At 48.6% G+C, this 26,286-nt stretch overlaps 1 pseudogene; it reads left to right on the forward strand.

Moving 5' to 3' along the window:
- Nucleotides 1-1,124: 1,124 nt before the first annotated feature.
- Nucleotides 1,125-1,988, forward strand: LOC116885665 (annotated as a pseudogene).
- The last annotated feature ends 24,298 nt before the right edge of the window (nt 1,989-26,286 follow it).

Raw genomic sequence — 26,286 nt, forward strand, 5'->3', positions numbered from 1 at the left:
TTAAGACCTTCATCCTAGCTGTCTGGAAGTGAGTTTTCTGCTAGAAGCCTTCAGATGAAGATGTAGAACTCTCAGTTCCTCCTGCACCATCTCTGTCTGGACGCTGCCATGTTCCCACCATAACGATAATGGACTGAACCTCCGAACTATAAGCCAGCCCCAATTAAATGTTGTCCTTTATAAGAGTTTCCTTGGTCATGGTGTCTGTTCACAGCAGTAAGACCCTACCAAGAGTGGGGGTATTGCTGTGATAGGCCTGACCATGCTTTTGTTTAGAAGAACGTGGATTTGGGGACTTTGGGTTTGGAAAGCAGTGGAATGCTTTAAATGGGGCTTTATGGGCTAACCTAGTAGCAATATAGAAGACTGTTGCTGTGAGTGATTTGAACTGTGCAGACCTGGCCCAAGAGGTTTCAGTGGAGAATTTCAATATGGGTCCTAGAGATTGTTTTCGTGGTATTTTGGTGAAGAATGTGGCTACCTTTTGCCCTTGTCTGAAGAGTCTGCCTGAGGCTAAGGTGAGAAGACTCAGATGAATTGCACTGACAAAGGGAGTCTCAGAAAAGCTCAGCAGAAGCCTTATTCTCTGGTTAAGTCTCATGAAGAGCATTTTGAACGAGCACAGCAAGCTTAGAAAGGAAAAATACAAAATATATGGTTTGAGTATTAACGGGGCACCCGGAAGTGAAATGGAACTGAATCCTATATTCTAGGAGGTAACAGATTAAGGGATTTTTTTTTTTTGGGCAAGATTCTACCCTGCTAAGTTTAGATCCAGGGATGGTGGTACACGCCTTTAATCCCAGCATTACAGGAGACACAGCCATACAGATCTCTTGAGTCCAAGGTCAATCTACAGAGCAAGTTTCAGGACAGCCAATCTTAGGCAGAGAGGGAGTCTGAAAAACAGAAAGCCGGTGATGATGTAATAGGACAAGGGGGCCATGTTCCAGCCACAGCGAACAGCAGAACTTCGCAGCTTTGGCCACGTGGCTCTGGCTTGAGAGTCCAGAATAAAAGGAACTACTGTGAGAATTGATGCTGGTCAGCTGGAGCTAAGAAATTAACGGTGATTACGAGACCAGCATCGATTCTAGACGCTTGGCAGCTTGAGAAGCAGAACCACCAGCTGGCTTCTGGGTCCAGTCAACACTTCTAAGCAAGGGGGCGATATGGCAGCTCCGACTAAGGGCGAGAGCCTGTTCCTGGCGGTGCACAGACCTGGAGACATTCACCTGATGAACCACCCAATCCCTGAGCTGGGCCCAAATGATGTGTTACTAAAGATGCATTCAGTGGGGGATCTGTGGCTCAGATGTTCGGAGCATGGCCGAATTGAGGATTTTGCTGTGAAAAAGCTAATGGTGCTTGGGCAGGAAGATGCTGGAACAGTCACGGTAGTCCGAGCGCAGGTGAAACATCTAAAACCAGGAGATCGGGTTGCCATGGAGCCTGGTGTTCCCAGAAATAGACGAATATTGCAAGATTCACCAATACAATCTGATGTCATCGATCTTCTATGCCACACACCCAGACGATGGGAACCAATGCTGCTTCTACAAGCGCAGGGCTGACTGATGTCCCAAGCTTCCTAATGGTGTCACCTTTGAAGAAGGGGCCCTGGTTGAGCCTCTCTCTGTGGGGATCTATGCCTGCCATTGAGGTTCAGTTTCCCTGGGGAACAGGTCCTTGTGTGTGGAGCTGGCCACTCTGGTGGGACCTTGGCGATTATGGGAATGGGCTCCGAGATGATCAGTTTACCTCTAGTGCACGCAGCTGTGCGGGAGGTAGATATCAAAGGAGTGTTTCGATACTGCAGCATGTGGCCGATGGCAGTTTCCATGCTTGCATCGAAGATTTTGAATGTAAAGCCCTTAGTTACCCATAGGTTCCCTCTGGAGAAGACCGGAGAAGCCTTTGAAACAGCCAAAAAGGGAGTGGGGCTGAAAGTTATGATCATGGGTGACCCCAGTGACCAGAACCCTTAAATGTGAATTGCTCTATACCCCTCAGCCCTCTCTCTTAGCATCTAAGGGCTAAAATGGCTAGAAGGAGGCCATTAGTGCAGAACTTCTTTTGAAAATAATGACTCATAAGCAAGAGCCTTAGAGGAGTTGATGCCTGAAAAAGACAGAAGTAGGCACACCTGGGGACCTTTTGGCCAGGATGAGCTGCTTATACTGAGGAAAGTCTAGCACAGAGTCTGGCAGATAGGTCCTGGGGATGCCCTTTCTCTAGTACCTTCTTTGGGTGAGGAGACAGAGCATGCCTTGTCCATGTTCCAATGTGGCTGCCAGAAAGTGGAGTTGACTTATGAAGGAGCAGCTTCACTAACATGGAAGTGGCCCCAGGACTGAACTTTCGGTCAGCTGTTCCGAGCACAGTGTTTCTCAAGCTAAGTGTCATTTATTTGAGGGGAATAAGAAAAGGAACTTGCCTCTGGATCCAGGCGAGGAACTGATGGGAAGAATAAAACAAATCCCAGATGAACTACACCAGCTTACATTCCCAGGTGTGGAAAGAATAGGGACACCCAGCTCTGCCCGAAGACCACCTCTGCCTCAGCTCCTGAGAATTCTGCCCTTACATTTGCAAAGTGGAGGCCCACCTTCCCAACACTGCTCATTCATGATCAGGAGCAGAACCGGTTGCTAGGCAACAGGAGACTTTCACCCAAAGATCTTAAATCCTGTCTAACTCATACAGGAGGGCCACAGGAGGCCTTGAGTTTCCCACTCACAGGATTCGACTCCTCTCCCAGGCTCACTCCCAGGCAATTATTATCCCATCCCACTCAGTTCTGGCATCAGAAGGTGCTCCCTTCTCAGCTGGGTAAGACTGGTGATATCTGTTGGGTGGGTATCACAGAGCCTAATTAAATCATAGGGCTTTTCTTTGTAAGATTTGGGTTCATATCACACTCCTTGTGATCTTAAAATAATCAAGATGTGCACAGTAACTGTGATGTAACTTGGGCTGCAGTCTGTAATCCACCTCTTCAGCTACAAGTAGGGGGTGTGGGGGGAAAAAAAGACTTTGCTGGAGAAAATCATGGCCAAAACCTGAGCATCACTGAGGTGAAATCTGGGAAGTGTTTTCTGAGAGCACAGAGAAGCTGTGTTCCAGAGATAGTCAAGGTTGTACCCCGTGCTGCAGCTGTACTTGGTAATGTGTGAGAGTCACCCAGGTGGTACTAGTTTTGAAGGCATGAAGGGGTCATGAAGAGCAGCTGAGGCTGGGCACTGAGAGGCCATGGAAAGCCATTGGTGAAGGTGCAGCCTCGGTTGCAGTTGGCAGACCAGGACTGAAGGGGTCATGCAAAGGGGTTGAGGCTTGGCACCATGAAGAGAGCCTACGAGAGGCTACTGGTAAAGCCTAGTTGCAGTAGAGAACCCTAGTATATCGATATGTATATTGGATGTACCCCATATAGTACCATGGGATGATCACCAGGAACAGCAGCAGCAGTGGAGTGGATCAACCTGAGCTTAGAGGGCAGAGCTGGAGAAGTGAAGTCAGGCCTTTGGAGGAGCCCAGAAGATCATGTGTGCATCCCAGACATTGAAACAAGAAGCTGTAACATTGAAGTTGCCTTGGAGACCCCAAAACGTTTGAGATGCCAGAGCCACAGGCTATCTGCTGAGGAAAGCTGCTAACAGAGTTTGGAACCAGCCCAGGAGAAAGAAGTTTGTTGCAGTCAACAAAGATGAAAAAGGAGTTGGAGATCTGAAGACCGCTTGACATCAGCCATGGAGATGGCAGAGTTTGGAGTTTGCCCAGCTGGTTTCCTGTCTTGCTTTGGGGATCACAGTTAAGTGATTGGATGGATCTCAGAAGATACTTTGGACTTTTAACATTGTAAGACGGCTATAGACTATGGGGACTTTTGAAGTTGAACAAGATGTATTTTTGCATTGTACTATGTTTGGGCATGGCCCCCATAGACTCATGTGTTGAGCAGGCCTGTGGGGGCCAGGGAGTGGAATGCCATGGTTTGAATATGCTTGGCTCAGGGTGAAGCACAATTTGGAGGTGTGGCCTTGTTGGAGTAGGTGCGTCACTGTGGGGTGGGCTTTAAGAGCCCCATCCTAGCTCCTAGAAGTGAGTATTCTGCTGGCAGCCCTCAGATGATGCTCCTAGCTCTCAGCTCCTCCTGCACCGTGCCTGCCTGGGTGCTGCCATGCTCCCACCTTGATGATAATGGACTGAACTTCTGAACCCGTGAGCCAGTCCCAATTAAATGCTGTCCTTGGTCATGTTGTCTGTTCAGAGCAGTAAAAGTCTAACTAAGACAGAAGGTCTGAGAGTTGTCATTTGTGGGACAATCTCTTAGTGCTGGGAATGACTTGGCTCATGTCTGAGACAGATAAAAGGATACTATGTGGACTAATGACCCAGAGACCCGCTGAAACTGTGTGGTGTCTACAGGCAGGGGCAACCTGGAAAGTGACAAGGGTCCTATCCTTGCCTCATCTCTGGGGTCCGCAGCACCATTAAGTTATGGAGATCACAGAGCTCCAGAGTTGGAGGGGATTTTTAAAATTAGAGTTTAAAATTTTATTATATACCTTATATATACTCATTTTTTTAAAAAAAGATTTACTTATTATATATCAGTACACTGTAGCTGTCAGACACACCAGAAGAGGGCATCAGATCTCATTACAGATGGTTGTGAGCCACCATGTGGTTGCTGGGATTTGAACTCAGGACCTCTGGAAGAGCAGTCAGTGCTCTTAACCGCTGAGCCATCTCTCCAGCCCACATATGCTCATTTTCCACACAAGCCATTTTACACATAATGTACCCTGAGCACATTGCCTACCCACACATTCTGCTAGCCCTTCCCCCCCACTACTCCCCTTGTTCCTCAAGAGAGTTACGGCCCTATTTTCATATCCTCAGCACATGCGTGGGTTTATTGGCATATAAAGCTGGGATGCACACATGAAAGAAAACACCACTTGTTTCCTGAGACTGACAGTTCGCTTAGTATGATTTCCAGTTGCATCCATGTTTCCACAATGATGTAACTTCACCCTTTATGACTGAAAAAAACTCCAGGGCATATATGCCCATTCGTGATGTGGAAACTTAAGGGCTCTTTGGAGAGCCAGTTGTGTTGGATGGTGTTTTGCTGGGGCAAACACGTGAAGGAGTGTTTTCCTGAAGTGGACGCAGGTGAAAGACTAAGGCAGTCTGATGACGGAAGGTTTCCCTGAAGCAGACCCAGGAGAGAGGATGATCGGCTAAAGCAAACACGTGAAAAGACACTCGCTGAAGGATTCTTTGCTAAGGACACCCTTATATTGGTCCGCCATTGTGTAGTTGAGCTCCGTTTGTTGGGATTCCTCGGACACGGATACACTGCTGGTGATTCTGTGAAGTGTTGGCGAGTGGATGGAGCTGCGGTCTGCTAGCCTGTGAGCCGAACTGCTAATTTCCAGGCAACGCAGACAGGAGTTGCTCCAAAAGACTTTTCTAAACAGGTCAACTTCCCCGCCACCCCCACCATAGTTTCAGGCATCTCCCGAAATCTTGGGACCCCGCCCCCCCGCCATGCAGAGAAGATGCAAAACCCATCTCCCTCTATTCTGATGTTCACATGTCATGTGAAACTAATTTAAGGAAGACTTTTGGGGCCTTGGAGTGGGAATCAGGGGGTCTTGGGTCCCCAGGTTTTTTCCTTGACACGTGACTCAGTACTTGACACGTGACTCAGGACAAGTACCTTCCTCTTCTCTCCGAGCAACAGTTTTCTCCTCTATTGGCTGGGGTTAGAGGTGTGGTCTCGAGGAGGCGTGGTCTATGACCGGACGTGGGGCTGGCAACAGCGAGAACTTCTAGTATGGACTATTTGCTTTGATTTGGCCTTCAGTGTACAACAGAGGCCGCCAGAGGAGATTCCAGGCTGAGATGAGAGCCTGGCCTCCCAAGAGGCTGGGCTACTCCTGTTGGCTGGGCCAGCAAAAACCACTGCTTTGTTTGACTTGGCCCTTTGAGCCTTGTTTAGTCTGCAGAGCTGAGTTTATCCTGCTGCCTTTGTCACAGGCCATTAGTGCCCTCATAATCCCTAGGGGCTTACAGCTGACTGCTAGATTCCCTAGAATTTCAGGAAGGGTGGCAGAGGACTCCGTTCTTAGGAGCCAGCGGGGGGGCAGCTTGGCTGAGAACCCCTGGCTGATAATTCCAGCTGAGGGACTCTCGGCCTATCCACTCACTCTTAAAGGCGTCAGCCTAACTGGCTGCACAGAGAGGGCTGCCTCAGATGCTCTCAGAGGCACTGGAATTTTACAACGACGGAAGTTGGTTTCTGCCCGCTCCTCCCCTCATGGGCCTCCTCGGCCCCTCTGTCAACCCTCCCTCAATCTGTAAGCAATTTGTAGCATCTGCTGGGCGTTCACTGATCCTTTCCCTGCCCCGAGCCTGGGGCCAATCCCTCTCGCCCGCCTTTAGCTTGCTGCTTGTAAACTGGGACTAATGATAGCTAGTAACTCGCCAAGCTGCTCTGAGGATTAACTAATCGGTGGTTATTAAGCGAAGGAGGAACACACACTCTCCTCCCACTGAAGACAGTTTCTTCTCTGACTCTCTGCTGCTGCTGCTTCTGGGCCATTTCAGAAGTGTGATTCTGAATACCAGAACCCCACTGCGACAGAGAAACAGGCCAAGGAGGGGAAGGAGAAACCGAAGGTGTTGCTTTAGCAGGGGTGAGGACAGGGCTGGCTTCCTGGTTGACCTGGGCAATGCTCGATCAGCTGCTCCCTACCAATCTGTCCGTCTGTAAACTGGATGATGGCCTTCCTCAGAGGTTGCTGTGCATGTTGGCCCAGTGAAGGCATTGGGGAAACAATTACTGAGTCTCCCCCTCTCCCTTCCCCTTCCCTCCCTCCCCCTCCCTCCCCCTCTAGATTTTTACAATGATAGCGATGTGCATCTGTATTGTCCAATCGGTAGCCAGCACTTACGTGAGGCTATGGAGCCCTTGAAACACACCCAGTGGGCTGAAGGACCTGAGCTTTAATTCTCTTTGTTTAAATAGCCATGAGTCTCTGTAGAACTCATGTCTTGCCAGTGAGAGAGGAGGTGGACAGGGATGACAGTCCCAGGGAGGAGACTGACAACCCTGCAGCTGGGTGGAGCAAACCAGGAAGCTATCCATTCAGCTGGGGTTCCAGAACCTGTACTATGAGGAGAGAGAAGGGGGGAGGGGGCAGGAAAAGCCTTTCTGAGGAGGGACCAGCAAAGACAATGGCTTGACAACACAGAAGAATATGAAGTCAGGAGTGCAGGTAGGATGCTGGTTGTGGTGACACTGTGAGAGCTAGTATTTTTCCACCAGCCCCAGACAGCCCCTCCCATCCAGGAGAGAGTGCTCCAGCCTCAGACAGCCTCTCCCATCCAGGAGGGAGTGCAATAGTCCTGTCTGGCAGTTCCCGAGGTCACCTGGAGCCCTGTTTTCACAGCAGGACCTTCTTAACGTTATCTAAAGGAATGCATTTCAAGGAACCCGACACTGCCCTGGTTTGTAGCAACCTAAAGCTCACCAATGCCCCCATATGCTCAATCTCTATCACTGTAACCGGCCCTTTATGAAATATATAAAACTGTTTATATTGTTCACCTCTCCTCGAGAGGCAGGCGGACCCCAGCTAGCTGGAAATAAAAAATTCCTCATGCCATTACAGCGTCTCAGGTCTCACATCTCATTCACGGGAGTCTTTTGGGTCGAGTCTGACAACACCTGGGATTCTAACGTTTGGGATACTAAAGCAGGATTGCTGTGCTTGAAACCAGCGTGGGCTATAGTGAGTTCTAGTCCAACCTGGGCTATAGAGCGAGACCCTGTCAGAAAAACAGAACAGAACAGCATGCACGTGGTACTTGTCTCCAGAGGTGGAGGCAGGAAGATGAGGACTTCAAGGTCATCTTTGGCTACATAGTTCGAGGGCAACCTGTACTATACAAGACACCGCTTAAAATCATGATATTGTGGGGCTGGAGAGATGGCTCAGTGGTGAAGAGCACTGACTGCTCTTCCAGAGGTCCTGAGTTCAATTCCCAGCAACCACATGGTGGTTCACAACCATCTGTAATGGGTCTGATGCTCTCTTCTGGTGTGTCTGACAGCTACAGTGTACTCCTATACATGAAATAAATAATTCTTTAAAAACGAACGATGACAATGATGATAATAATGTTAAACAGAAATACTAATATTCATACAAAGAACACAAATCCCTGGTCTACAGAGCATAACTGAACTGGCATCGCAGACATCAGAGGGTTCTGGTTCAAATCGCCACGTGGGGCCTGCCCTGCCATTCACTGCCTGGTCTCAGTAGTTCTCCTCATAGAAGGTGCTAAAGTCTTTTTACACACGTGCCTTTTAGGTGCAAATCAAGAACCATGTGGCTGACACTGACAAGCATAGCTGCCCACAAGCTGCCCGCCTTGAATTACATTAGTGTTAGCCTTTGTTCGTTGTTCTTTAGGAGCAGAAAAGACCCTAGGCATTTTTTTCCACAGGTTGGAAGCTCAGGTGGGCGGGGCCTTACCCTGAGGGTGCCCTCTCTTTAGTTCTGCGCCAAACCCTAAATTTCTTGGTGGTGTTTTTCATCTTTAAACTGTAAATATCTATATGGTATGTACTTATACAGTATACATATACAATATGTATATATTATATATACGCATGTGTATATATATGTATACATGTAATTTTTAATAATTTGCCCTACTTGCTTTTTCATTGTAAACTTGCATGAGAGCAATTACTAATAACCATGCAACAAAATTGAACTGTCTTGAAATCTCCTCCATTGAGAAACTAGGCCATTACCATTTAATTTAGCCTCAAGCAAATTCTCAAGACAGGGGCAAAAGGCAGGCACATACTTTGACAAAATATCACAGGAACCATCTCCATCCTGGCTGCTGATATTCTTCTGCTCTGAAGCCTCTTGAGCTGGACACTGCTCTCAGAACTACTGTCTTCCAAGCGCCTACTAAGATGGCCTAGTAAGGCCCTCCTGCAGCTTCTTGGTTTTAAACACTTGGAAGTGTGCTATTTATGATCCAGCACTGGGCCTGCGGCTCCCTGGTTTTCTCCCTGGCGGTCAGGGAGAAGCTGGGCTTGATCCAGCCTGTGAGTGGGTTGTAGGCTAGAGTGTTCCCAGGTGGGACGGTGTGACTACAACCGCTTCAGGCAGTGAGGCCCTGCCTTGGGAGCTCCTCCATAAGGCATGGCATCACACAGCAGGGGGATCTCAACGTGCAGCTAAGTGTGCTTTTCCTGGTCCTTTTCCTCCCTCCTTTCCATGGATGGTGGGGAGCTTGGAGCTCTGTTCCTCAGTTCCTCGTGGACCTCTGAAGAGTTTCCCCTTTGGCCCCACCGTGGTTTGAGTGTGAACTGCCTCTTGCAGGCTCATGTGTGTAAGACACTAGGCCCCAGGCTGGTAGTGCTGTGTGAAAGGTTGTGGAATCTTTAGAAGGTGGCATGGTGGGATTTGGTGGGAGATGAGCCCAAGGTCTAAGACCAATGGTCCAGCCACCATTTTCCAGAGCCTCCTGGTGGGGATGGACTTTGCTTTCCCTGTGGGGTCTGAGTTGCTCTCAGGATGCCTGCAGAATGGGGTGTGTGTCCTCTCGGGGGAGGCACAGGTTCCACTGGGCTTAGGGACTTAGTATGTCGTTGAGAGATAAAGATACTTAAGTGGTAAGCACTATAATTTGATCCACAAGCTTGTGTGATTCCAAAACTCCCTTGAAAACACCAGCAAGCCAAGTCTGGCAGATTTTTTTTTTTAAAGTCTGCTAAAATCATATGGTTCCATGAAACATATGCCTCAGAGTTTTGCCAGAGCACGGTCAGATGCCACCAGAGACCAGGGCATAAATTTCAGCTCCACCACTAATAACCGTGATTTTAGAGAATTCATTTAACCTTCCTGAACCCCATTCCCTGTGTCTGCAATGGGGAGGTTGCAGCTTCCACCTCACGGTATAGCTGAGAATAGATACTTTGTAGCTCATGGACAGACCCCCCACCCCTTCCCGGGACAGTGCACAGCTGGAAGGCACACTTGGTGACAATCAGGAAGGGATCCCTCTGCATAATGACCATGACTCACGCACTGGTCTGGCAGCCCTGCCTGGTCCTTTTCCTCCCTCCTTTCCATACACTAACCCCCTAACCTAGTATGCTATTGGCTGATTTATAATGTTTATTTCCTGTCTCCAGCTGGCAAGAAGCCCCAAAAACAACAGGGAATCTTGTCTGTTCAATTTTCTCTGGTGCCCAGATAGGGCCCAGTACTTGCAGGCACTCAGTAAGTGTTTGTAGAATGGCTGGGGGAAGGACCGGACTGACTTGTTTTGAGTCCTTGCAGTCACTGAGAGCTGTCCCAGGGGCTGTCTGGCTCCCACATGGCTCTTCTGGGGAAGTTTTTGCTCAGCAACTCCAATTTCCTTGCTGCTAACAGAGACTCTTTACCCTGCCCTCCCTCAGTCCTCAGCAGCTGAATCAGCCAGTCAGAGGGCAATGAGAAGCCACTAAGACAGAGATGAGGGGCACAGAGAACTGAGGAACCCAACTCCCGAGTGTCATCAGAATAAGGCCAATACCTTCAGTGCTCCATCCATCGTCTGTCAATCCCCCACTTCTGGTCTTCCAAGGATGCGTTCTGTTTCTCATGTTTCTTTTATAAATGGTGTATTTGTTTTTATTTTATGTGCATTTATATTTTGTCTGTGTGAGGGTGTCGGATCCCCTGGAACTGGGGTTACAGACAGTTGAGAGCCACCACATGGTTGCTGGGAATTGAATTTAGGTTCTCTGGAAGAACAGCCAGTGCTCTTAACTACTGAGCCATCTTTCCTGCTCCTGTCCTATTTCTTGAATACTTCCTTGCCTGTTTTTTTGAGACAGGATCTTACCACATAACCCAGACTGACTTTGAACTTGGAATCTTCCTGCCTCAGCTGCCCAAGTGCTAGGATTGCAGATGAGCGCCACCACACTTAGCCTGCGACTGTCCTCTCCCCTGACTCTTTGCCTAGGCAACTGAGAGCTTCCAATTGATCCCAAACATCCCAGTCTCTGGAAGGTCTTGTTGGGTCCAGATAAGGCCCTGGCCTACCCTTGAACAAGAGTTATCCCTCATTACTAGTTCCTCCCGATAGACAGAGAGTTCAGGAGTCAGGGTTCTGGAGCTGTGAGGTGCTGGGCATGGCTGGAGCATAGTGCTTGACAGAGACAACAAGTTTGGGAAGTCATTATAGAGTGGAGGAGGAAAAAGGAACCCATAGACAGAAGCCCAGAGAGAGCGCCAGGGCTGGATCCAGCTGTGCCTCTGATGGCTGTATGACCAGGAGGAAGTCACTTGTCCTCCGAGTCTCCATTCTTCATCTCTAAAGTACAGGTCTTGACCAGGCTGCCCTGGGCTAGGGTCTAGTCATGGCTGCATCTGACACTAACTAGAAACCTCGATATTTGGCAAGGCAATGAATGCATGAGACCCACGTTACTGAAGTTCCCACTACAACGTCTCCTCATTCAGCTGCTGATTCCCAAGCCCCTGTCCAGTTTCATTTTCAGGATAGCTTTTAGTGTTGGCAAGGGACTTAGAGGAGACAGACTAAGCTTGACCAAGTCACTCAACCCTGATGGAGTAGGCTGGACACAGCAACAATTCCAGAGTTCCTCTTGTGTGGGTGTTGTGTGTGCATGTGCATGTATGTACAAGTGCCCATGCTCATCTGTGTGCATGCATGTGGAGGCCAGAGATTAATGTCAGATTTTGTGTTCATTTGCTTCTCCAGACAGGATCCTTGTGTAGCCCTGGAACTCTTTTTATACGCTAGGCTGTCCTTTAACTCAGGAATCCGCCTGTCTCAGCCTCATGAATGCTGAGATTAAAGGTGTGCATCATCATATCCAACTTAGATATTATTTTTGAGGCAGGGCCCCATGAAGCCCAGGCTGACGTCAAACTCACTGTGTAGTTGTGGATCTCCAAGCCTCATCTCCCACATGCTAGGGTTGGGGGCTTGCTTCATCAGACCCTCAGGCTTGCTCAGCAAGCATTTTCCTGACCGAATCTCTCCCTAGCCTCTTTCTGAGTCTTTGTAGGGGTCTGGAGGGGAGGACGGTCATGTTCATTTTGTCTCCCTGGGCTCAAATTTTAGCAGACTGCAAGGGTCACTTCAGTGTGGAACTCATGGGTGCTGGTATAGGCTTATAAAAAGCAGGCAGTTCACTGAGTTGTGTAAACTGAGGCCTCCAGTCTGTTCACAGTTCCTGAATCACCCGATCCCCAGTGGCTGCCCAGTTCAGTGAGACCCTGACTGCTTCCCATTGGCTCCCCTCGGCAGGGCTAAAGGCAGGTTCCAGAGAGGCATGGCAACTTACTAGACATCCGTGTGCTTGCTGATGTGAGTCCCTGACCTCATTGAGAGACAAGCCAAGTGTGTCCTGGAGCCCTGGCCCTTCTTAGCTGCCCGCCTACCGCTCTCTCTAGGCCGTGCTTGAGTATTTAGTGACCTGTGGCATGAGTAGATTACACTTGTGAAGAGAGCCAGCATCTTAGGCTTGGCTCCCCAGAGCAGCTCTGGGGCTCGATCGCCATCTTTGCCCTTTTACAGCCGCTAGGCAGCCAGGCCTGGAGTCTGGGGACAGCCAGGGACATAGTTTGTAGTTCCTTTGAGTGGGGGTTGATTTACCGGTTGTCTGAGGACCTTAGACGGTTTTCATTTTTGTTAGTCCAGAGTACTGTTTGTTTTACATCTATTTCCTTCTGAGTCCACAACGTTCCGAAGGGAAAGAGTCTCTGTTGGGAAGAACTTAAAGCCTGAAGTTTTTTTTTTGTTTTGGTTTGGTTTTTTTTTTTCTTTTTTCTTTTTCTTTTTTTCCGGAGCTGGGGACCAAACCCAGGGCAAGTGCTCTACCGCTGAGCTAAATCCCCAACCCCTAAAGCCTGAAGTTTTGTTCTAATTCAGTTCCCGCTGTGGGGTCCCTGATACAAGTGCTTTCCCCAGGGAGAACCCTGAGGATTAGAGAAACCTCCCTGAGAGAAGAGCAGAAGGGAGGTGTCTCTTTCCTTCCTGTCAGAGACACCGCCAGCCTGTAAGGAAGAGCGCTGTATCGGGAGCGGTGACCCTCAGCATTCAGCTGACCCTATAGCCTCAGTTTGTTTGGTTTTTAACCACTCGAATGGGAACAAAAATACTTTCCTGATTACCTTGAGCTGTTAGGAGATCCGGAGTTTTCATAAATGTCCAGTGGGAAGGGCTTTCTGCTGGGTAGAAGGAACAGCCCAGCATCCAAACCTCAGCCCCTGGCTGGCCCTTTAACTAGTGCTGACCGAGCACACAGCCCAGGGGACCGCAGAGACGTGTAGACCTGTGTCTCAAGAGTCAGAGCATCAGAGCTCTGGGCCTTTTGCTGTCTGCAAATCCCAGATGTGACTCTTCGGTGCCATTACTAAGTTTACCCTGGAAGCCCGGAGCTGGCTAGATTTCCTGAGGACTGAGAAAGGTCAAGGGTCACTGAAGGTCTGCTGGGGGTGGCTACCAGCCACAGGTGAATACGGTTCTCAAGAGGCAGGCAGCAGTTGCCTACTCCACACGGGAGGCAACTGAGGCAAAGGGAAGCAGGTCCCGACCCTGGGGGGACCCCAGTTCTGATGCTTTCGATTCCTAGACTCACTCGTCCCTTCCGTGACCCCTCAAGTATTCGTACAGGTGGAAGGACTTGGTTTTAGTCTTCCCCTCCTCTGCTTCCTCCTCTCCAGGTCTTTCTCCTCTCACAGAAGGAGTCAAATGGAGCTGGGTGTGGGCTGAGGAGCTTGGCTGGCATCAGGAAGCCAGGGAGGAGGTTGTTTGTTGGAACTTGGTAAGGAGGAGGAAGGTGGTCATCCCTCAACCGTATCACTTTACGTTCCTTAAGAGCCTTGCTTGCTTAATTAGAGAATGCATATGGCTGAGTGATGCTTCTCTTTAGTCTGTGGGAAGGTGTTTTGCGGTGAGGTGAGCTTTGTGGCTATTGATGTGTCAAAGTCTCTCTCAGAGAAAAGGGCAGGGTGGATACTGTGACAAGCACTAGGCGTGGGACCAGGAGGCATGGGTTCAGTTCCTGTGCAAAAACCTGTCGACTGTGATCTTAGCCTCTGTGCAGCCATTCTGTCTTATGGGGAGACATGAGCAGTGTTAGGCAATGGCACGGACTTGCCCAGTTACTTTACAGAGCAATTCTTACCTGAACAGAGAGGAAAGATCCATGTGGCCACCATCACGTGGCAATCATGGAGGTCCCAACCCTCCTTAAAACTCTGCTTTATAATGACAACTTCAGCTGCTACTGCCTGAGCTCCAACTCTACTTGGAGATGGAAAGATCCCTGCAGATATGGCGGCCTCTTCTGTGTTATAAGTTACTACGTTTTATTCTATCTGTGTTTAAGGGCCCAGGGAGATCACGCAAGCCGTAAGGTCATGAATTCTAACAACAACGTTTTAAATGAATGTCCAGTGAGCGCTCACGGGTGCCGAGCACCACGCTGATATCTCCTCACATAATTGCTGTTCTTGTGAACCGGCTTAAGCGTGTGGCCCACTTCCACACAGGGAGCTGAGGCAGAGGGGGCGTGAAGCTTGCTGCCTGGGTCTTGGAGGGGGGGGCAGTGTAATGGATGAAGCACTAGGGGTGTTTAGGGCGGTCCACCTCGTCAGCACACTGCCCATGACAGTGAGCATTTGGCATCTGTGCCTATCACAACTACAGCTCAAAACAGGAACCCTCGGGGCTGGGGCGTCAGTCACGGGGAGAGCACTTGCCCTTGGTTGAATCCTTAGTAATAAAACAAAACGAGCGAAAAAACAAAAAACAAATTAATGTGAATAAATTATGTGCTTTTGTTAAACTGTATCAGTGTTACTAGTTCGTCAGTTGTAACAAGTGCACCAAACAAGTCACAGATATTAAGAATAAGGGAAAGTTGGGGGAGGGAGAGGAGGTAGGGACGCAGAATTCACTCTACCAGCAGTTCAACTTTTCTATAAACAAAGATATTCTAAATGAGAAATATTTGTTAATTTTACAAGTTAAATACAAAGTAATGAGGTCTATCTAATCGGGGGCACTTTCACATTATAGGTATATGTGGTCATGAAGGAGGGGTGGACACTTCTGTTATATCCATGTCAGTGTCCTGTTGAAGTTGGGCATGGTGGTGCACACCTATAATCCCAGCACTTGGGAGGTGGAGGCAGAGGAATCAGAATTTCAAGGCCAGCCTTAGCTATATCATGAATTTGAGACTAGCCTGAGCCATCTCAGTCCCTGACTGAAATTTTAAAAACAAAAACCCATCAAAATAGGGCAGGTGGGGTGGCTCAGTGGGTAAAGGCATTTGCCACCAAGCCTGATGACCTGAATTTAGTGGACCCCATGTGGTTGAAGAAGAGAAAAGTTGCATTCTGACCTCCACTCAAGTTCCACTCCATGGTAGGAGGTCTTTGGGTGTGTGCCTCTGTCTTTCTTTTAAAGCAAAGAAAAGGAAAACAAAACCAAAAATAAGCCTAAACAAGCCGGGAAACAAAACCCCAAACACAAAAGCAAAACAAAAGGCCACAGCTTGCTAGATCCAGCTGCTAGTCTAAACTAACTTTCTTACTTTACGGACCGGGAAACTGAAAGCCAGGGAAGGGAGGGGTGCTACTATTCAGAACAGAGTATCTGGAGAGCTTCCTAAGTCAGGATACAGGATGGCTTGGGGGCATCCTCTCAGTGAAGGCCTTTCAGGAAGGCCTGCTATTGGTGGAAGAGGAGCCAATGGGGACAAAGGCCGCACTACAGGGAGCCCTGCCTCCCACCAGCCAGAGTCCGCTCTCACAAGACCCGATGGGGCAGAGTCTCCAGGAGCCCTATGCTCTTATATCCGTGTTTATTTAGAGAGAAAGCAGGTGCTCTCAGCTCGGAGGGTTCCTACTCACTGAGCCGGATACGTAAAGGAGTGGACACTTGTCCCTCGAATGTGCCTCAGGAGAGAAGACTGAGCAGGAAGGCGCTGCCATCGGCAGAGCCCAAACTGGAGCTAGAGAATCGTGATATTAGGACCATACCAGATACTGCGAGAACTCAGGGGCGGGGCTCTGATACCCTTCTTGCCTCCTCTTACCTGCTCCTGCTGGGTAGAGAGCAGCAAAACAGAGCCTAGTGCGATCGATTGTTTGACCCAGGAAGAGATGGAGATGTGGAGGAAGCTTTGCCTTACACTCCCAGGCAGGGAGTGACAGACTGAGGATTTGTGATAAAGGTCAAAGGTTTATAATGTTTGTAAGCATCAAACTCTTGGTAAGAATTTCTTGCAGGAGCACAGGTTAGTTCTAGGAAAACTGCTTTAATGGATCCCAGGACTGAACAAACAAAATAGGTAAGTGAGGAGGATAGGAGCACGCTGGCTCTCTGTGGGAGGAAAGACAGTGGAAGTGAGCACAGAGATCCGCTGCCATGACTCGGCGCTGCTAGTTAGAGTTGGAGCCAACAGTCTCAGTCATGGTCGCCTTACTATACACAGACTGGCACAGAAATGTATGCACACGTTACCTGCATATGCATATATGAACACACAGACAAGTTAAGCATCTATTGTCCTAAATGCTCGGGACCGGAAGTGGTTTAGATTTTGTAGTTTTTAATTTTTTTGAGTATTTACATAGTTAATCAGTTGAGCATCTCTGCTCCAAAAATCACAACTCTTAAAATGCTTCAAAATCTGATTTTTTGCATCCTTTTGGTGCTGAAGATTTGGATTTTGGAGTAGTTCAGATTTGGCCTTCGAGGTTAGGGACTTACATAAATCCCTTGCTGTATCCATCTAGAGGACCCAGAAGCAATGTGGAAGAAACCAGAGCTCCCAGGAGCATCATCTGGCTTTAGGAATGGATAGAAGGAGATGGTTTTCCTAAAGACTAAGAATGCATCTACAGAAACTCCAAGACGGGGCCTGTCCACACCTGCGCTGGGCAGCAATGGGAACCGAAATAGGATGGGACTGAGATCCTAAGGGAGAAATGCGCACGTTTTTGTGTGTGTATGTGTGTGTGCGTGTGTGTGTGTGTGCGTGTGTGTTTGTGTGTGTGTGTGTGAGCATGTATGTTCATGTGTCTGTGTATGTATATACACATGTGTGGGCAGGCACCCATATTCATATGTGTGGTGTGCATGCATTTGTATGTGTTTGTGTTTGTGTCTGTTTGTGTGTGGGGGTGAGTATGTGTGAGCATGTGTGTTCACGTGTCTCTGTATGTATATACATGTATGAGGGCAGGCGCCCATATTCATATGTTTGGTGTGCATGTATTTGTGTGTGTGTGCTCTTGTGTTTGTGTGTGTGTGTTGGGGGATGGTGTATCCCAGAAACGTGCTCTTCTATTTCTCTCTTCTTTATTTTTGGACATGGCCTCTCACTGAGACTGTCACACACAAATCTCCCTGGAGCTGCTGAGCAGCAAGCTGAGGACACTCCTGTCCCTTCCTCCCTGGGACTGTGGTTAAAGGCACACGGCACTGCACCCAGCTTTATACCTGGGCACTGGAAGCTGAACCTGGGACCTCATGTATGGCAAACGCTTCACCTGCTGAGCCACCGCCCAGAAAACTCTTTTCCATGCAGAGCTGAGGCCAGCGAATGTTGAAGGATGGGGGAAACAGAGTTGCCCTCAGCACAGCACAGCAGTAATTACCCAAGCCCCTGCTTAGTGTGAAATTGGCAGGTGAAACTGTGGAGAAACAGAGTATTTGTACAGCATCAAAGAAGCTCCCCCAAAGTTTATTAGCCACTGTGGTGACCTAACAGGTCCACGACTCTTTGATATTCCTCCTTCAGGGAGGCGGGGCTTACTCCCTCACTCCTTGAACTTGGTGTGTGGTTTCCTGACCTTGGTGAGTCTCTTCTCTGCCTGGAGAGTGGGAAGGGAGAAGCTCCTGACAGTGGAGAAGCTGACGGGACATCAACCACCTCAACCAAGTGACCACCAGTGACGACGTCAGCCATGAGGCAGGAACTCTGGGATGGGCACCCTTTGCCCCAACCTATCCACTTCTCTAGGTCTTGAGAGGTCAGACTGGCAGACCCAAGTTGAAGACATTACACCAAAGGCTTGTGCAGTGCTCTTCCAAAGTGTCAGGGTCCTGAGGAACTGCCAGGGATCGAGGGACAGCTTGGTGACATAACAGCTACGTAAAAGCCAATACCCCAGGGTTGTATTCCTGAAACAAGAAGGATCTTAGCAGGAACACTGGTAGGACTGGAATAAAACCTGCACTCCGTTGCTCATACCTTACTATGCATGCCAACGTCTGAGGGAGCTGGGCAAGGGCTACGTGGGTTTAATCTGATAAATAACTTTGCAACTCTCCCAGCAAATGAAGAAGCCTTTCAAGATAAAACATCTTTCTTTCTTTCTTTCTTTTTTTCTTTCTTTCTTTCTTTCTTTCTTTCTTTCTTTCTTTCTTTCTTTCTTTCTTTCTTCCTCTTTCCTTCCTTTCTTTCTTTCTCTCTCTCTCTCTTTCTTTCTTTCTTTCTTTCTTTCTTTCTTAATAGATTTTATTGTATAATATGATGGGGGTCACCACCAAGGAAATGTCCATGTTGGTGAGATTTTTCCATGTTCTATGGCTCTAGCTACCTACCCACCAACAAAATGCAACCTTTGGTTCAGATCTCATTACCTTAAATTGACTGTGTGGTAATTTTTCTAATGATAGATGTGGTCCTAGAGCCACATCTCATGCTGATAGGGAGGCTAAAGTGCAGAGAACAAAAAAGACTTTGCAAAGAAGACCAACGCAGGACTAGAACCCCTGAATCCTGAGTCCTCATTCTTTTTTTTCTTTTCTTTTTTTTTTTATTTTATTTTATGTATACGAGTACTCTGTCCCTGTCTTCAGACACCAGAAGAGGCATCAGATCCCATTACAGATGGTTGTGAGCCACCATGTGGTTGCTGGGATTTGAACTCAGGACCTCTGGAAGAGCAGTCAGTGCTCTTAACCACTGAGCCATCTCTCCAGCCCCTGAGTCCTCATTCTTAAAACTCGTGGCTGCTGATTCGAGACAGCTACAGACAAAGCTTGAGTGTGGACTATTTGAGGTGAAGGCGAGCCACGCTCATCTCGCCCCCACCTTCTTCTCACCTTCCAGTTAAGCAACAAAGCTGAAAAGATCCTTCAACAAACAAATCCCTCCTCATTGTGGAATCCACAGGCACTGGGTTCTTCAGAAACCTGAAAGGCAAGCTCCCTAGGAGGAGGGCTGTTGGGACATGCCTGTCCGCCTGTCCAGACGCCCACTTCCAGCTTCTCCAAAGGCTGAGCTTCGGGGCAGCAGAGCAGTGGACATTCCAAGACTCCCCACCTCTGAGGTGGGACCAGCCCGGGCGGTGGGAGCAGCTTTCAGGAAGGCTCCTTGACCAATGAACAGCTCATATTCTCATTCAAAGTTGACTTCATCTGGAGGCTGGAAATAGCTCCTCAGACCAGCGCACTGTTGATGGGCGAGGGCATCTACGGGGTCAGGCCCAGGTGTGTGACGTAAGCTACTGCCAGGCTAAACGATAACTCTGGAAAACATTGGCTGTTTTCTCCCCACAGGAAAAATAAGTCCATTGTGCTTCATACACTGAGACCCAACTGAGCGAGGGGGAGATGGTTTTGGTCCTGAAACTGAAAACTCTACATGAGGTCTGGGTGCACCGAGAGGTGACATTGCCTTAGAAAAGGTTGATGTGTGTTTATGTCATTGAAAAGGCAGCATGAAGACCTCACTTGGGCATCTCGCTTGAGAGATGCTGGGGACTGGTCCCTCTATTCACACTTGTAGCATATTAAAGATTTTTGTTCAAGACCTGTACATCTCAGGGGGAAGGAATTTGGTTATCCCAGTCATGAGCCATTTCCTCTGAGACCTGTGGTGGATCTCTTCAAAATAGATCTCTCCATTTTGATCCTCTGGGTTCTCAGAAAATGTTATATTCTTCTCTGGGGCCTATGGAAGGGAGATCATTACCAACAGGAGAACTTCTGTGATGTCAGGACTCCAAGTCCTTGGCTAAATAGCTCTGAAGATCAGAAGTTAGAGCTGGGTATACGGCTCCATGAATTAAATGCTTGCCCATACAAGCATCATGACCTGAGTTCAAATTCCTGGAACCTACATAAAAGGAGGGTGTTGCTGTAAAATTGTAAAAAACAAAATGCTGTCTTTTACCCCGCACTAGGTCCAGCACTGCAGTGCCCCAAGATATCTCGTAGATATCTCCATCTCAGTCAGCAAAGCCTCTCACCAGCTTTGCTCCATCCCATCTCACACTGCCAATGGCTTCTCTCTGAGCCTGGCAACAATCTCTCTATCCATCCAGTTCCCAAGGCAGGTTGTCACCATGCCAGAAATATACATCCCAATTCCATGGTGGCCCAGTGTCTCTACCACCACAAACTCTTAATCTTAAATCGCCAAATGAAAGAACACACAACACAATAACCTCTGATCCAATTGAGAATATATAATTTGCTCATCTAGACACACAAAGCCCTGTACACATCCATCCCTTAAGAATATTCATAACAACCTGTAAACGTGCAGAGAGGAACCTTAACATCAGCCTCCATGTTCTCTCCGCTGCTTCTTCCGCCTTGCTCCAGTCTCCTCCTCTCTCTAAAACTTTTCTCCCCATTCTTCCTTCTTGTCCAATGACAGGCCTCGTTCTATCTTGTACCTGCCTTTACCTGTATGACATCCTACAGTAGGGTACGGAAGGACACCTCTGTGAGTCCATGAGGTGGGAGATGAGATAGAAAAAAATCCCCCAGAAACTCAGGCCAGCTAGCCTGTAGTACACAGCAGTGGACGACAAATGCCATGTCTCAAACAATGTGGAAGGCAGCGACTGCCACGCGTGTGAAACATGCTTGTGTACATGCACACACTCATGCACGCATGCACTCATACACAGTTAAGTTTAGAAGCTACAGTGTATCTCGAGGAGAGATTCTAAAGAGCATTGTGTCCTGCCAGCCTAGGCGTAGCTCCCAAACTTCTTTGGAAGCTTCTAGCTGGCTTTCAAAGAGCTAGGGAACCCCTCTGGCCCTTTGATTTTTCCTTTTTAACCCAATAAGTAGGTGGGGGCTCAGAAGGGATTGGCATTGAGCATCCTGAAATATCTTTAAAAATAATTTTTTATTTATGCCTATGGGTGTTTTGTCTACATAGGTGTCCATGCACAATGTGCCTGCCTAGTACCCGAGGATGCCAAAAGTAGGTGTTGGATCCCCTGAGACTGGAGTTATAGACAGTTGTAATTGCCATGTGGGTGTTGGGAATTGATCTTCGATCCCCTGGAAGACCAGCCAGTGCCCCTAACCACTGAGCCATCTCTTCAGCCCCCTGGAATACCTTTATTTGCTCTTGAAGCTTTGTTTTCCGGGAGTGGATGCTGATCAAGGGCGCCTCACTTTTATCCTTCAGGTAACAAGAACTCCTCCCTCCCTGCTGTCTCGTTATAATTGCTGCAGGGAACTTCTGACTCTTGTTTTAATGTCCGCTCTCAAAACATCCAGCAGATTAGCCAGCACTTTCTACTAGGAGCAAAGTTAGTCACTGCTCCGTATAGCAATTACCGCCATTTTAACTGGCTAATTTCATTGTGAAATGAATTGTTTAATGAGGATCCGATTTCCCAGAATGCAATCTATCTGGGGGCAGCAGACAGTAGGGACAGTGTCTATTGTGTTCCCTGCTGAGTGCTTCACACCAGGAGCTTGTTGTGTGGGCACACACGTGTGCCCATGGGTACCCGTGTATGTACTGTCATTTTCCTTTGCCATCAAATGCATACTTGAGAGATTTCAGGGATCAGCCAATAGTTAAGTGCATCCTGAATAAATGATCAAGAGAAGAAACAGGGCCTTTGGTAGTGTGAGCACTGTATTCATTTTTCCCCCCCGGAGCTGAGGACCAAACCCAGGGCCTTGCACTTGCTAGGCAAGTGCTCTACCACTGAGCTAAATCCCCAACCTCTGTATTCATTTTCTTATACCGTCATTACACTCATGCCAGCGGCTAGAGGTCTGGGAGGCTGGTGCTCTCTGGAGAGACCTCTGGCCAGTACAGAAGCCATAGTCACACGCTAGCCCTGCAGGGCAGGCTGACTGGACCTTTAGACTGGTAGCTGATCTCTGGTGCTAGCTGAGGGTTGAATTTGTTCTGTGGCTTCGGACAAGCCCTTCCCTTTTCTGGACCTCTGTGTCGAAGCAGGTGCATTTGGCAGGACCTGTGTGTGTGTGTCTCTGTGGTCTTCGCTTGTTCATAGTTCTTTGCATTAGATAGTTGTCATTTCTAGCAGTTTCCATCTCTTGAAGCCTGGGCGGCCTCTACAGGAAGGTGTGTGAACTCCAATGGCTTCTTGGTGTGAAGGCCTGTGAGGACTCTGCAGAGAGAGCCAGGACTTGTTTCTTCCCTTGCCAGGCTGGGCTGTGTAACCTGAGGAGAGCACGGACCATTCTCTGGGGCTCAGAATCCCTCCCCCCCTCGTATATAACTCAGGGGGTGGGGGTGGGGCTCTAGGCTCCCTTATGCCTCCATCCTGGTCTTCGGTGGGTGATTAGCCTTTCACAAACCTCGTTCAGCAGAGCATCTGTGCTCTGTGGGATGACAATGGGGTTCAGGGAGCGGAGAAGTGAGGAGACAGTTGCCTCTGACCAGTTACGCGTGGCAATACTTACTTCTATTCAAACAAGGATCTTTGGGATGCTTACTGTGCTAATTTTTCCTCAAGGGGCACTGCCATGAACAAAAAGATAGACCTACAGTGTGGTAACAGACTGGCTGGAGTCCTGCGTCTACTGCTTCCTAGCTGTGTTTGGACTTTACTACCTTTTCTGGGCTTTCTTTCTTTCTTTTCTTTTCTTTTTTTTTTTTTTTTCAGTTTCAATTAAGAGAAAACTGGATCTTGCCTTCTCAGGATCTGGTGGGATGAGATACAGCGTTACATTTGAGATTCTGTGCTAAGTACTTGTACTAGTCAGGGTTCTCTAGAGTCACAGAACTTACAGAATGTCTCTACATATTAAAGGAATTTATTGGAATGACTTACAGTCCATAGTCCAACTAACCCAGCAATGGGCAGCTGTGAATGGAAAGTCCAAGGATCTAGTAGGTGCTTCAACTGGTCTCCTGTATAAGGGAATCCTGAAGAAGTAGGTTCCCACAGAGGTGCTGGCAAGTAAGTGTAAGCAGGGGAAAGAGAAAGAGAAGGAGGAGAAGGAAGAGAAACCTCCCTCTTCCAATGTCCTTATGGAGGTCTCCAGCAGAAGGTGTGGCCCAGATTAAAGGTGTGTACCACGCCTGGACTTAAGATGTTCTTTACTTGGAACTCACTCTGTCCCAGGCTGGCCTTGAACTCAAAGATCTGCCTGCTCTGTCTCCTGGGATTAAAGGCATGTACCACCCTGCACAGCTTTTCATGGCCACCATGCCTCAAGATCCAGATCAAATGGGTGCGTCATCCCACATCAGGATCTGAATCAAAAGCCCGTGTCTTCCAGCCTCGGTGTCTGGATCACAGGGGTCACAGGTTCACAGGTTCACAGGTGAGCCCTCCATTTCTGGATTGTAGTTCATTCCCGATAGAGTCAAGTTGACAACTGGGAATTGTCATCGCAGTGCCTGATGCTTGCCAGGCATGTGGTGGTATTTTGGGGAGGGACAGCTAAGTCCCGCTACACGCACAGCTGGGGAGGTGCTCATGCCGATGTTTTACTCCCGGTGCTTTGCTATTTTGTCACCTGGACACTAGAAGACCCAGTGGGCGTCGACTCCATTCCTTCCTTCATCCAGCTGCTCTGACCTCGGGGTCCTGGTCCACAACGCTGCTGTGTGTTGAGTCTGTGGAGATGTGAGGCCCAGCTGATGATACTGCAGGAGCTTGGGAACCTTCAGACATGGCCTGGCTCGCAGACGGAGGGCTAGACATGGGGCTGACTGGTAATAGCCTGGCCCTGAGTCCACCCAAGCCCTCTCTACTTCCTGATCTGAACAGAGGTAAGTAAGCTGCATATACCTATCCTCACAGCCTCAAGCCGCTGCTAAATGCTTTCCCCGGCAGGAAGGACTGATTCCCTCAAACCACAGATCAAGTTGCCCTTCCCTTTAGCTGTTTTTTCTGGGTTTTGGGTGAAAATAACACAATAGTAGCCAATGCAGAGAAGACAGAGGTGTGGGTCCCAGCAGGGGCACTTGGTAAGGGATGAGGAATGAGGGTGGAAAGGTGGTTAGAGGAGGCCAGGAGGCCCGGATCCAGGACAAAAGATTCGAGTAAGGATCCAGGAGACTGATTGCTTGGGTGAGTACATTAAGGTGAGGTCCTACTGTGTGCCACATTCATGTTAGGGCTGGGAAGATTGAAAAGAGCAAAGGATGACTGCCCTCAAAGGGCTTCGAGCCTGCTTGTTATAATGGGCTAGCCTGAGCATAATGGTAAAGTTCAGACCATGAAAGGACCTGTCACCTGCGGTGGGGAGAGGGGCATCCAGAAAGTTTCCCTGGAGAGTATGTCTTCCTGGCTGAGTCCTGAGACCCAGATGGGAGTTGGTGGCTGGAAGAGGAAGGAAGAAGTCTCCAGGCAGAGGAAACAGTGTGTGAAGAGGCCGGGAGGTGAAGTGTCACCTTCCATCTGGGTGAGTGGGCAGTAGGATGGATTATCAAGACCCACTGACCTTCCTGCGTGCATGGGATGTTTGTTTGTTTGTTGATTGGTTGGTTCATTCCTTCCTACTTGCCTACTTTTCTGCCTTCCTGTGGCCGGGGATTGTACACTGGGCCTCCTGGTGAACATTTTACACTGAACTGGGGTCCTAGCTATTATTAAAACGTCGGATCTTAGCCATGGTCTAGAAAACCTAATGGCACAGCTGGAGGGAAAAGTGCTTGGATTTAAACAGAGGACGCAGTCCAAAGGTGGAGAAGCTAAGCTCCAACTGCAGAGGCCCAGTCGTTGGCTGGATGGAAGCTTTTCTTGGTCCCCTGACAGGGCAGTCTGTTCTGGTCCCTTTGGTGTCTGTGGTGCAGTGTTGGAAGGCAGGCCGCAGGCTCTGCCCTGTGCACCAGGCTGAGGGGTTTGCTCTGTCATCTGCAGGCTAATGGGAGACTCAGCCAGGAAAGCCAGGGATTTAGAATGGAATCCATGGCATGCCCCACACGTACCCAACTGGCTGAGTGAAGAGGCTTCCAGAAGAAACACAGAGAGACCTTTGCCCTCCTCCTGCACTTAGGTGAAAGGCAGAGTTAGCACAAGGTCCTCTGAGTGATCCAGCTATTGTGGCTTTGCACCAGGCTTCAGAGTCCAATCTGCCGTAGTGTGAGAGGGCTTAAGACATGCTCCCCTGAAAGCCAGGCTGTAAGCCTTAGCCACTACCGAGGCTTTGAGGAGCTACTACAGGCACTCAAGACTGGGCTGCTAATGGTTCCCTTGTTACCAAGAGAAAAGGACGGCTGAGGCAGACACCCCACAGCTTCCGGGGAGTATCTTTCAGCTTGCAGCTTCAGTCACTCTGCAGAGTGAGCATGGTACGTAAAGCTTCTCACAAGTTGTCCTCTGACCTACACACAGACACTCACATACACAAACACACATACACACACACATACACACACTCACCCACACATACACACATACACACACACTTACACACACACTCACACACACACATATACATACATACACACTCACACACACATACACACACATATACACACCCACTCACATGCTCTCACACACTCACACACACTTGGACACACACATACACACACACATACACACACTCACACACACACACACACACTCACACATACACACACACACATACTCACACATACACACACACATACACACACACACACACACACACACACACACACACACACACACACACACACACACACACTCACACACACATACACATACACACTCACACACACGTACACACTCGCACACACACACGTGTACACACACATACACACTCACATACACACATACACACACTCACACACACATACACACATACACATACACACACTCACACACACACGTGTGCACACACACACACACACTAAACAAAAATGCAGTAAAATAGTTTTATATTACAAAGGGACATATTGAAATACTTTTGGACAAAGTGACAGAACGTGTGAGATACGTATGTCTTGGGCAAAGATGACTCGCATATGCA

The sequence above is a fragment of the Rattus rattus genome, chromosome 1 (genome assembly GCF_011064425.1).
Source record: "Rattus rattus isolate New Zealand chromosome 1, Rrattus_CSIRO_v1, whole genome shotgun sequence".
NCBI lineage: Eukaryota > Metazoa > Chordata > Mammalia > Rodentia > Muridae > Rattus > Rattus rattus.